General features: G+C 47.8%; 1 long non-coding RNA gene across 1 annotated transcript; it reads left to right on the top strand.

Annotated features, from left to right (window-relative positions):
• The first annotated feature begins 1,371 nt into the window (after positions 1-1,371).
• On the top strand, positions 1,372-12,342 carry LOC142498488 (uncharacterized). Its single transcript, XR_012802437.1, has 4 exons — positions 1,372-1,762; positions 1,867-1,945; positions 2,301-2,389; positions 11,108-12,342. It is a non-coding gene; the product is annotated as an uncharacterized LOC142498488 (long non-coding RNA).
• The last annotated feature ends 354 nt before the right edge of the window (positions 12,343-12,696 follow it).

Genomic DNA, 12,696 nt, shown 5'->3' with positions numbered 1-12,696 from the left:
CCACACGTGTGCTACTTGGGCCAATAGGAGCTCGCCACGATGTTAAATCCACTCGCCTGGGGCCTGCAGATGTATAGGTTTGTCGAACACTGTATATATATATATATATATATATATACACATACATATATATATATATATACATACATATACATATATTTATAGTATTCATTGTGTTCAGGAAAAAAGGGACCCGTCTAGTTTTCTATCATATCATACATTTCTTGCTCGATCCCCATGAAAATGTGGACAATTGTAGGTCTGTTATGTAGGTTAACACTACATAAGAACAAAATGTAGACAATCAACTGATGTTGTAAATTGATGTCGCTGTATTATGTGAACAAGTACCATATGCCCTGCGGTAGGTTCACGTTCATTAAATGACAAATAGGATTTTTCCTTCGTAGCTCGTAAATGTGTTAAACTGTTGTAATCTAATTTGAGACACAGATTACTATAAAGTTTCAGTTCAAAGTGTGTGTTCAAAATGTCCTCCGGCTGAAACGCACACGCCCGAAAATGAAGACATCACAGTCTGATTGCATCGTTGATATCGTGTTGGTCCAGCATCTCGTGCTCCTGAACGATACGTTGTTTTACAAATTCAATTTTTTTTTCAGTCCTTGTAGTGACCGTCCTCTATCAGGAGGATTTTGATCGTTTTGAACCATAATTCTTGCTCTGTCTCAAGCACTTTATAACATGCTTATCTTCTTCTCTAAACCCCATTTTGAAACTATGCACTTGATGAGGTCATCGTGCTGTGACCAATTCCAAAGAATATTTATACTGTAAATTCAAATAATTTTTAAAAGTAATAATCTGCTGTGACAGACCTATAATTGCTCAAATTTTCCTCAAAGTTGAATGATTTTTCTGCAAAATATGACAAAAACTAACCGTGGTCCCATTTTTTCTGCACACAGTGCATATCATTATCATCATCATCATCCCTTGTCTACTAATAAAGGGAACAAAAGTCATTGGCGCAAAAAAGCAATAATACCAGTCCTGGATTGTGATACTTTGATCAGTCCCAATGAATAATCGCTGATCTCAGAAGATCTCCTCAAGCAGAGGTCCCCAACTCCAGTCCTCAAGGACCACTAACAGTGCAGGTTTTACGGATACCCCTGCTAGAGCACAGGTGGTTCAGTCAAAATGATTGGGCTACCTGTGCTAATAAGAGGCTATGCTTAAATCCTGCACTGTTAGTGGTCCTTGAGGACTGGAGTTGGGGACCTCTGTCCTCGAGGACTGGAATCTCTGAAGGTACAAAAAGGAAACACACCATTGAGGGGTAACCTCCACAGGGTGAATCGCTGCACAAGTCCAATGCCTACTTACAGCACTCCTCTCCCTCAGGGAAGTGACGTTCTGAGTCACGAAATGCGTTGGGTGGAGTCAGTTTCGTTCGTCAGCAGGGAGGAGTTATCGGCGCAGTAGTGACATCATTGGGTGTGGGTCTGACTCGAGTCGCGGCTGTGAGGAGAGGGAGGGGAGTGTGACGCCGACCCCAGCTGCTAGCACCAAACAGCCGGATAACCAAGCTGAGGATGGCATCTTTAAACCACGCGCCAAGACTTGAGACACAGTGAGTGTAAATGTATGGTCTGGTGCTGTTTAATACATCTTATCTCTTGTACCATGCTATGTTTATTTTATTCATTCATGGGTACACGTGTTGGAGACTTCTTGGAACCAGCTGTCTGGCTGAAGCAAAAGACATCTTCCATTGCCTGTGGCCTATTTATTTGCGGTAAGTAGGCATTGGACTTGTGCAGCGATTCCCCCTGTGGAGGTTACCGCTCTATGGTTTTGGTTATGGTTATGGTCTATGTGTTTTCTTTTTTGTACCTACAGAGTTTCCAGTCCTCGAGGAGATCTTCTGGGATCAGCGGTTATTCATTGGGACTGACCAAAGTATCACAATCCAGGACTGGTATTATTGACTTTTTTTGCGCCAAGGACTTTTGTTCTCTTTATTATTGCATCGTTGTACAAGTCATGTGGATAGACTTGCTGTATGTCCTTTTGGCTGCCATTCTATTAGCTGACCCGCCAGTCACTATAGGATTCACTTATTGTTTGGGTTATTACCCATTACTTGTAAAATATCACTGTAGTCACATATTATTATTAATATTTCTATGCACTATTATCACTATCGGTGCATTAGGCACCGACGGCTTATTGGGTTTTTATTATTAGGTAGAGTGCTTAGTTGTGTGCTATTAGTAGTAGTGTTTGTCATGTCGATCCACCGCTAGATGTTGGCCTTCCCAAAAATCTTCCAGGTACCGCGGTCGGAAGCCTCTCTTCTCCACGTTGCTCCAACACATTGTCCGATTTATTGCTTCTGCCACTTCTTCTGGAAGGACACATGGTAGATCATTCATGTTTTTTTCCGTTTGCCCATTGCTAGATTATAGAAGTCCTTCACTCTCTTTTTTTGATAAGTGCACAATCCTTGTCATATTATTGTTGAACCATTATCTTGTTTGCGTGCAATGATTTGTTTCTTTCCAACCATAAGTAGCTTCTTTGTCTTCGTTACGCTTTTGTTATCTTAAATAGTCTTCCTCACCATATCAGGGGGAATGGGAGGAAGTACTTCTTCAGGGGAGGCGGTTGGCTTGAAATGGGGGTTGAAAGGGATTAATGGAATATGCTCTCTGCAGAGATGGTAGAGGCTAATACTTTAAGGCAGGGGTTCTCAACTCCAGTCCTCAGGATCCCCCAACAGGTCAGGTTTTATGGTTATCCCAGGTTTAGCACAGGTGGCTCCAGCAGTGGCTCAGTCGAAGACTGAGCCTCTCATTGAGCCATCTGTGTCAAAGCTGGAATATCCTTAAAACCTGATGTGTTGGGGGGTCCTGAGGACTGGATTTGATAACCCCTGCCTTAAGGGAATTCAGAAATGATTGGGATAGACATAACGCTATCCTAAATAGAAAAGAAAGGCAAGGATCAAAAATGGTCTGAGGTTTTACAACACTGAGAAAAATGGGAAGACTCGTGGTCCAAGTACTTCCCATCTGCCATCAAATTCTGTGTTTCTTTATCCAAAACAAGGCTCATTTTCTGAGACATTTTGTTTTAATGCGTTATTCATTAAATGTTATGGAACAAGAGCCACATTTCTGACTCACCCCCTCTCTCCTTTGCAGTTTCTGCCTGTCAGATTTTATTCCCAGCTGCATGGAGTCTGCAGACACATACTGTGCCTGCGTGGCTTGCAACAATGTTGCACTCCTTGCCTGCGAGCATGACATCAGTGAGCTGCTACAGCAGTCTCTGAGATCCTCACCAGAATGGGCTAGTCTGCCCCCCCTCCTGTTTGTTCAGACATGGTCTGCCCCTAGACTTTTCCTTTGCCCACACCGCACCTCACTTCCTTTTCAACCCTGGAGACAGTGAGTAAAGAACCTTTCTCTGTTTATAACCCTTGGTGAGGCCATCTCTTTTTACCGGTTCCTAACTAATAATCACCAATACACACCATCCACAAGCATCTGTACCCTGCTACCTTTTCCCAATAAAGTGGAGGAAATATTACAGGACTTGGAGTGATTTAAAAGGGAACTGTGTTAATGCTATCGGGAGCCATTCATACCAACGTGCCCTGGCTTCAGAATAGTAAAAAGAGGACCGTGTGCCTTGGGAAATACACACAGAGGAGCTGCTACCCACAGCCTTTATGCTAAAGATACAAGCGAGCAGCTTACGTAGCAAATAAATAAACAGCAGTCTCTCACCACATTGCACAAGCACGTTGCTACACAGAGCCACAAGCCTCTACACAGCAAACTACCACAGCTTTATGCAAAGACTGTGAGCAGCCTTACTTTGCTAATACTACACAAAGGAATCACACAGCAGCTACTACTCAAAGACTTTATGCTATACAGAATAGTCTCTGCACCCCAGGACAAGCAGCAGCTTCACTCTGCCAGACAGGGCAGCAAGCTTTATACAGCAAACTGCACACAGCCTTGCAACTAACAGTGCTTCTCTCACAATACCTAATTGCCTTTCTCTCTGTCTGAGTCCACCCGCTGCTCAGCCCCACAGTGAGGAGCCAACGGACATCTGTAAGTACAGCTACCCCAACGCTGCACGCTGCAGGACACCGCTCGGCATCATCTGAGACAGACGCCCATCGCTGACAAGGTAAAAGACCGCACGCCACACGCACTGGCAAAGGCCTACACACACCTACAGCATGGCAGAACTCAGAGCCTCACCAGACATCACGCAGGAAAGCGATCTCTCAGATACAGAGACCGCTGCGCATCTGCAACAGGCGCAGGCAGGCGCAAGGCCCAAACGGACAGTCACACTGACACAAAAGGGCCGCGAAAAATATGAGAGCGACATTGAAGCGCACCGCGCTAAATTAGAGTTGGCCTGGGAAACAACCGCATTGGAGTTACGCAATGTCGTTAGTATTGGCGATAATGCACAACAGCTCGCGCAGGCAATTATTCAAATAAAGTCTGATCACTCGTGCTACCAAGGGCTGTCAGAAACATACATCACCTACTTGACCAGAACCAACACCGGCGAAAGCCTGCAAGAAAGAGACTTACAAAATAACATTGATCTTGCACGTGACAGCCGCGTGCGGGCCGCCATCACAGACGCTCAAAGCGTGAGAAAAGAGCTCCTCCTGGAGACTGCATCGCAGCGCTCAAGCATATCCAGGCACTCATCTAGATCAGCAAGATCAGCGCAGTCTAACGCGTCCAGTGCAAGCACAAACGCTACCAAGGCACGAGCCGCCGCAGAGGCCGCACGTGCCAGGGCTGAATATAGTCGCAGAGAGGCAGCCGTAAGGACAGAAAGAGCGCGCATAGAAGAGGAGGAGCAGAATGCCGCTGCTACCGCCGCCGCCGCTGCCAATGCCGCCACTGCGCGTAGGAAAGCCGAATTTGATGCGGAACTAGAGGCGCTTAATCAAGAGAAGGAAGCCGCCGCCGCCATAGCCCAAGCTGAAGTCCTAGAAGCAGCCGCGCAACAGGATGGCGGGGAGCTACCGTACAGACGGATAGCCTCAGAGGATCCAGCCCAACGCACTGAAGACTACGTAAGGAGCCTCTTCAGTGTAAACACCAGCGCACCATCTCAACACGGAGGGAGCGACACCACAGACAACGAAAACTCGCTAGGACCACGAGGAGAAGACGCTGCTCCGTCAATGGCACACGCTGCCTGGGATAGCCACAGCCGCAACAGTGGTCCACACGCCAGAGCGCACACGGATGCACCACAACAGGCTCGTAATCCAGGTACACCCACGCGGGAGAAAACAGCCCCTCACACTGGCCAGCAGCCATCACGCGTCCACGCCAAGGAAGAGGCGACCGCACAGACCGTCCCAGCAACTACCTCAGAACGGGGCAAACGCGCCGACGTCTCAGGTCTGACAGACATAGCCAAGTACATGATCCGGCGCGACTTGGTGCACGCAGGACTCATCAGCTTCGACGACCGCCCTGAGAACTACCGGACGTGGAAGTTCACGTTCAAAGACGCAATCGACAGCTTGGACTTCTCAGCAAGGGAAGAGCTCAACCTGTTAGTTAAGTTCTTGGGGAACGTATCCAGGGAGCAAGCGCAGAGACTTCGGACGGCAAACGCACATCAACCCCAAGTAGGTCTGGACCTAGTGTGGGAAAGGCTAGAAGAGACCTATGGCAGCCCTGAAGCAGTCGAGGATTCACTCTTCAAAAGAATCGAGAGCTTCCCCAAGATCACGAGTAAAGACTACTCGAAGTTACGAGATCTTGGAGACCTGCTGCAAGAACTGGAGTTCGCAAGGAAAGACCATTCCTTAATAGGTCTCAACGCCCTAGATTCAGCTCGTGGAGTGAGACCCATCCTGGAGAAGCTACCCTTCAACCTCCAAGAAAGGTGGCTTTCACAAGGTTCCAAATACAAAAGGGAGAAGCAGGTTGTCTTCCCCCCATTCTCATTCTTCGTGAGCTTCATCTGCGAAGCGGCAAAGACAAGAAACGACCCCAGCTTCGTCTTAGGGGCGCAAACCACATCCAGCGCCAGCCACCCGAGGAACGAAAGGTCAACAGCAAGGTGCAAGGACTCCAGAACACCCATCTCGGTCCACAGGACGGACGTGCCCCCTACGACCCACGCGAGTCCCAGCCAGACGGCCGACAGGGACAAAAAACCAAGGGACCTTAACAAAGAATGCCCTATCCACAAAAAGCCGCATCCACTTAACAAGTGCTTCGGATTCAGGATGAAACCCATAGAGGAGCGAAAGAACCTACTCAGGGAATGGGGAGCCTGTTTCAAATGTTATGCTTCCACAACTCATTTATTCAAGGACTGCAAAGAAGCTATGAAATGCACAGAGTGCGATAGCGACAGGCACATAGCCGCTCTACACCCGGAAGCTATGAAGCCCAAAGCAAGCAAAGCCCCTAACCCTCCGACAAAGCAGGGCGGGGAGGAAGAAGTGGGAGACACACCCCCCCCGACGTCAGTAGCATCCAAATGCACAGAAGTATGCGGAGAAGGAGACGACGGTAGATCTTGCTCTAAAATATGTCTGGTAGCAGTGCACCCAGAGGGACAACCCCAAAGAGCCAAACGGATGTATGCAATCATCGACGACCAGAGCAACCGATCGCTGGTCAGGTCAGAATTCTTCGATATGTTCGGCATACAAGACAGTACTTCTCCTTACACTCTCAGAACGTGCGCAGGGCGAATGGAGACTACAGGGAGAAGAGTGAATGGCTACACCATATGCTCAATAGACGGCAAAGTGAGCATGCCCCTTCCCACACTCATCGAGTGCAATCACATGGCGGAAGATAGGACTGAGATCCCCACGCCAGACGTGGCGCGACACCATCCCCATCTAAAAACCATTGCCGATCATATCCCACCACTAGACGAAGATGCCCAGATCCTGCTGCTACTTGGCAGAGACATCATGAGAGCACACAAGATCCGCGAACAGCGAAATGGGGACCACAACGGCCCAAGCGCCCAAAGGCTCGATCTAGGATGGGTGGTAGTTGGAGAAGTATGCATAGACAGGATACGAGGACCCGACAACGTAGGCGCCCTACAGATGAACTTGTTGGAAAACGGTCGTATATCCCACTTCAAACCTTGTCCGAACCACTTTCAGGTCCACGAGAAGCTGGAGACCAAAGGGAACTACGGAGACGCGCCTGTGGCAAGAAAATACCCCAATGACCTAGGGAGTACAGTGTTCCAGACAACAAAGGACGACGACAAACAGGCGCCATCAATGGAAGACAAAGAATTCTTGAGGTTAATGGATAAGGAGCTCTTCAAGGACTAATTGGGCAGTTGGGTGGCCCCACTACCTTTCCGCTCGCCAAGAAGACGCCTCCCAAACAACAGAGACCATGCTATGTCTAGGCTCGCTTCGCTCCGCCGTAACCTACAAAGGAAACCGGAGACCAAGGAACACTTTGTGGCCTTCATGCAAAAAATCTTCCACAGTGGCCATGCAGAGTCGGCGCCCCCAATGAAAGAAGGCGAAGAATGCTGGTACCTCCCGTCGTTTGGCGTCTACCACCCCCAGAAACCTGGCCAAATCCGAGTGGTATTCGACTCCAGCGCTCAGCATCAGGGAGTCTCCCTAAACGATGTTCTCCTCAACGGCCCGGATCTGACGAACAGTCTTCTGGGAGTGCTGATCCGCTTCCGCAAGGAACCTATCGCCGTAACCGCAGACATTCAACAGATGTTCCACTGCTTCCTTGTGCGAGAAGACAACCGTAACTACCTAAGATTCCTGTGGTACCAAGATGACGACGTAGAAAAAGAAATCACGGAGTACCGCATGAAAGTACATGTCTTCGGGAACAGCCCATCACCTGCAGTGGCAGCCTACGGCCTCAGAAGAACGGCCCAAGACGGAGAAGCAGAGTTCGGGAAAGACGCCAGGAGCTTCGTCGAAAGAGACTTCTATGTGGACGACGGATTAAAATCAGTTCCCACCGAAGAAGAAGCCGTAGATCTACTCAAGAGGACACAAAAGATGTTAGCGAAGGCCAACCTAAGGTTGCACAAAATAGCTTCCAACAGTGCCACAGTGATGAAGGCGTTTCACGCAGATGATCAAGCACCAGATCTCAAGAATTTGGATCTGGGGACCGACACGCCTCCCATACAGCGGAGCCTGGGGATAAGCTGGAATCTTAAAACAGACACCTTTACGTTCCAGGTAGCCATCGAAGAAAAACCCTTCACACGTCGCGGAGTCCTGTCCACCGTTAACAGTCTCTACGACCCGCTAGGATTCGTGGCTCCTGTCACTATACAAGGGAAGTCCCTCCTCAGAGAAATGTCCTTCGAAAAACAGGAATGGGACACCCCACTACCTCCAGAAAAACGGAAAGAGTGGGAAACGTGGAAACACTCCTTGAAGGCCCTCGAGCAACTTCAAATCCCACGCCCCTATTCACCTATATCTCTCACCGCCGCACACAGCAAAGAGCTTTGCGTGTTCTCAGATGCCTCCACCAAAGCTATAGCAGCGGTGGCCTACCTAAAAACCACGGACGTGGATGGAAGTTGCCACATCAGGTTCATCCTTGGCAAAGCTAAGATGGCGCCACAACCTGACCATACTATACCCAGACTCGAGCTGTGTGGTGCAGTGTTAGCAGTAGAACTGGCGGAGCTTATCGAGAATGAGATGGACAGCAAACCAGATGCCGTCAAACTCTACACAGATAGCAAGGTGGTACTGGGATACATCTACAATAAGAAAAGGAGATTCTACGTATACGTAGCTAACCGTGTAGAAAGAATCAGGAAGTCAACCCAACCAGAACAATGGCACCACGTGCCCACAGAGCAAAATCCCGCAGATCACGCCACCAGATCAGTACCCGCATCTCAACTGCAGAATACGTCGTGGCTCACAGGACCAATGTTTCTTGCGCAGCCTGCGGAAACGCTACCAACCCCAGTTGACGATTTTGAACTCGTGGATCCCGAAAAGGATACGGAGATAAGGCCCCTACAAGTATCCGTGGTACTCACCAATGTATCGCACAAAAACGCATTCGGATCACATCGATTCCAACGCTTCTCAAAGTGGACGGCCCTTCTGCGAACAGTAGCCCGTCTCGGGCATATAGCCTCCTCCTTCCGCCAGACACCAGATGGTAAAACTACCGGCTGCCACGGCTGGCACATCTGCAAAGAGCTGCGCACCGTAGAGGAAATTACAAAGGCTAAGGAAACTGTTCTCAGTCATGTTCAAAGAGAAACATATGCGGAAGAGATCAAATGCATTCGCGGAAAGAAGAGTGTTAACGAAAACAGTCCACTTTGGAAGTTGAATCCCTTCATCGACAAAGACGGCCTCATGAGAGTAGGATGCCGCCTCAATAAGTCCCAACTGAGCAGGGAGGAAAGCAACCCTCTTATCATCCCTGGCCGGCATCACATCGCCACTTTGTTGGTGCGCCACTACCACGAACAAGTCATGCATCAGGGACGACACTTCACCGAAGGCGCCATTAGGGCGGCGGGCATTTGGGTCGTTGGCATGAAAAGGTGCGTGGCCAGTAATCTCCACAAATGTGTTAGGTGCCGAATGCTGAGAGGCAAAAGCCAAGACCAAAGGATGGCGGATCTACCTGTCGACAGACTTAACACAGAACCCCCCTTTACCTATGTAGGACTCGATGTATTTGGGCCCTGGATGGTCATCTCACGTAGAACTAGAGGCGGGCTAGCAAACAGCAAACGATGGGCGGTACTCTTCACCTGCATGAGTACACGAGCTATACACATCGAGGTTATAGAATCTATGGATGCTTCAAGCTTCATAAATGCCCTCAGAAGGTTCTTTGCAGTCAGAGGACCAGTTAAACAAATACGCTCCGATTGTGGTACCAATTTCGTTGGAGCATGCAAGGAATTACAAATAAACACTAAGGACAATAGAGACAATAGTATCCAAAGATACCTGCGCGACCAAGAGTGCCGTGGACTTTTAAGAGACATTGTGGTGCGTCAAGCTAACCAAGAGCTGCGCACCCACCTGGCTTCCCTTACTGGAAGGCCTGGCCAAAGGACTTTGATGCCAGTGGTACCAGCCGGTATCACATTGCTATGGAAATATGGACCTTTGCAGTATATTGTTATGTTGTATGTATTGCACATATGTTCCACATAGCTTGCCATATAGTGGTATCTACAGATACCAGACGGGGAGTGTTATGGAACAAGAGCCACATTTCTGACTCACCCCCTCTCTCCTTTGCAGTTTCTGCCTGTCAGAGTTTATTCCCAGCTGCATGGAGTCTGCAGACACATACTGTGCCTGCGTGGCTTGCAACAATGTTGCACTCCTTGCCTGCGAGCATGACATCAGTGAGCTGCTACAGCAGTCTCTGAGATCCTCACCAGAATGGGCTAGTCTGCCCCCCCTCCTGTTTGTTCAGACATGGTCTGCCCCTAGACATTTCCTTTGCCCACACCGCACCTCACTTCCTTTTCAACCCTGGAGACAGTGAGTAAAGAACCTTTCTCTGTTTATAACCCTTGGTGAGGCCATCTCTTTTTACCGGTTCCTAACTAATAATCACCAATACACACCATCCACAAGCATCTGTACCCTGCTACCTTTTCCCAATAAAGTGGAGGAAATATTACAGGACTTGGAGTGATTTAAAAGGGAACTGTGTTAATGCTATCGGGAGCCATTCATACCAACGTGCCCTGGCTTCAGAATATTAAATATCGTGACTTTCCTGATTACTGGTACCTGGTTTCTGCCAGCTGGGAATGGATCGGGCTATAGAGTACAACGTCTATCAGGCTAACTGCTCAGTATAAGGAGGTGATTCGGGCTTTTAAGAGGACAGTTCCTTTGAAGTCGGTGGGGCAACTTTTACATACATTGTAATCAGTTAGGTTTCCCCTTTCTCTATCATTTTGTGCCGAATTCATGGAAATAAAAACAGCAGTGGTATTAATTTCAGTTTTCTGTCTATGACCTGGAAGTATATCACAAAAACATTTTATCCCACCCCCATAATAATTATTTTGTAACTAATTACATATTCTTTTTTGTCAGGTGTTGTCTGATGAGTCTTTGCCAATAATTAAACCCATGACCTTGAGGTCACTGTCACAGGAGACCAGATGATTACACCAGGATTGCAAGCGCCAGACAGAACAAAGGAGTTAAATAAATGGACTGTATTTCTTCCGGAACCAACATGAGCAACACAATGTACAAATACAAGCTCAACTCACCCAGAACAGAGGGGTGCAGGGGGAATGCTGGCTCAGTAGGTGCTGGGGGCACTGCCATAGCTGCTTACCCAAGATGTCTTCCGCAATCCGTCCGTCTCAGAGTGTTTGGCTACCTAAGATGGCCACATTAGCCTATAACATAGGCCGCCATTTTGATGAATATAGGCAACAAATTCTTAATAAGCATGCCGGGCTGCCCCTACCATCACAGTCACTGACACAGGTGTGTCAGGCAGACGCTTGAGCCGGTCGAACAACCTGTTAAGCAAAGCGGCCTAACTCACTTAGCCCCTGCACAATACATTGCCCTGTAAAACCCTGTGACGGAGCTAGGGAGAAAGCTCTGGGTATCTGCGCTAATGGCTCCCACCATTCACTTGATAAGACAGTGCCTCAGGCACAGAGGGGCCACAATTTCCCACAGTACTGAACAGGTTAATGTCAACAGGTTCAACTCCTGAGACTGAGGAAGGATCAAGGGAGCCCTTTCTATGTGTGCATATTGTACCTGTTGGTGGAGATACTGGACCTTTGCACCAGATACGATTATCAAGAGAGGGCGAGTGCAAGTTCTATTTGTTTGTATTGAACATGTTCAACTCCTCCATGAATGGTAGAGGGATGGGACAGTCTTCGGAACTGCGGTTGGAGTCACATGATCAGTGTCTCCATGACAATGATAGAATGGAGATTTCTGGTTGGGGAGTTGCATACAGTAACTAGGTGATAAAACGCCCCCAAGTCTCATGTCTTCAGGATGAACTTACAGAGCCAAATGACAAGGGAGATGTAGGCATGAGAGGGAGAGGTTCCGGCACCTCCCTGCAGCTCCACCTTCGCTGCTAGTCTTTGGGGTTTACCTTGCCCCTCACCTTTAGGAATTATTGTTACTGGTTTTGTTTGTTACCCCAGACAGGAATGGTAGGAATAGGTTCAAACAGAAGACTGTATAGAGGCTGAAAACTGATAAAACTGGTAAAAGGTATCACAACCTGTTAAATACTATGGAAGTACAGATCACATCCCTGCTGTTCTGGCATTGTCTGATATCAAATAAAAAAGCTATTTGTTTTGGTAAATATCTACTGAAAGGTCATTTTTTGCTTTCTGCAGAGAATGTGTGCTTTATTCTTTAATTCAATAGCACCCCAGATATCTGCTTGCAGTGGCTAGATTTGTTGGTATGGTCATAAAATGGCTGCTGTGTTGCTCCCCAGAAAAAATGGCGGCTGTGTTGCTCTGGAGTAAAAATGGCTGATGTGAAGTAAAAGTTTAGCTGTCTCTTGATTACATGTGTATTCATTTTTTTCCCTATGGGAGAAAAGTTTCCAAAGATAAAAACACATATAAACCAAATGAGCCAATTTAGTGTGTGTGTGTATAATTTTATATATATATATATATATA

Source organism: Ascaphus truei, chromosome 7 (assembly GCF_040206685.1).
Source record: "Ascaphus truei isolate aAscTru1 chromosome 7, aAscTru1.hap1, whole genome shotgun sequence".
Lineage (NCBI taxonomy): Eukaryota > Metazoa > Chordata > Amphibia > Anura > Ascaphidae > Ascaphus > Ascaphus truei.
This window is presented reverse-complemented; position numbering and strand designations above follow the sequence as displayed.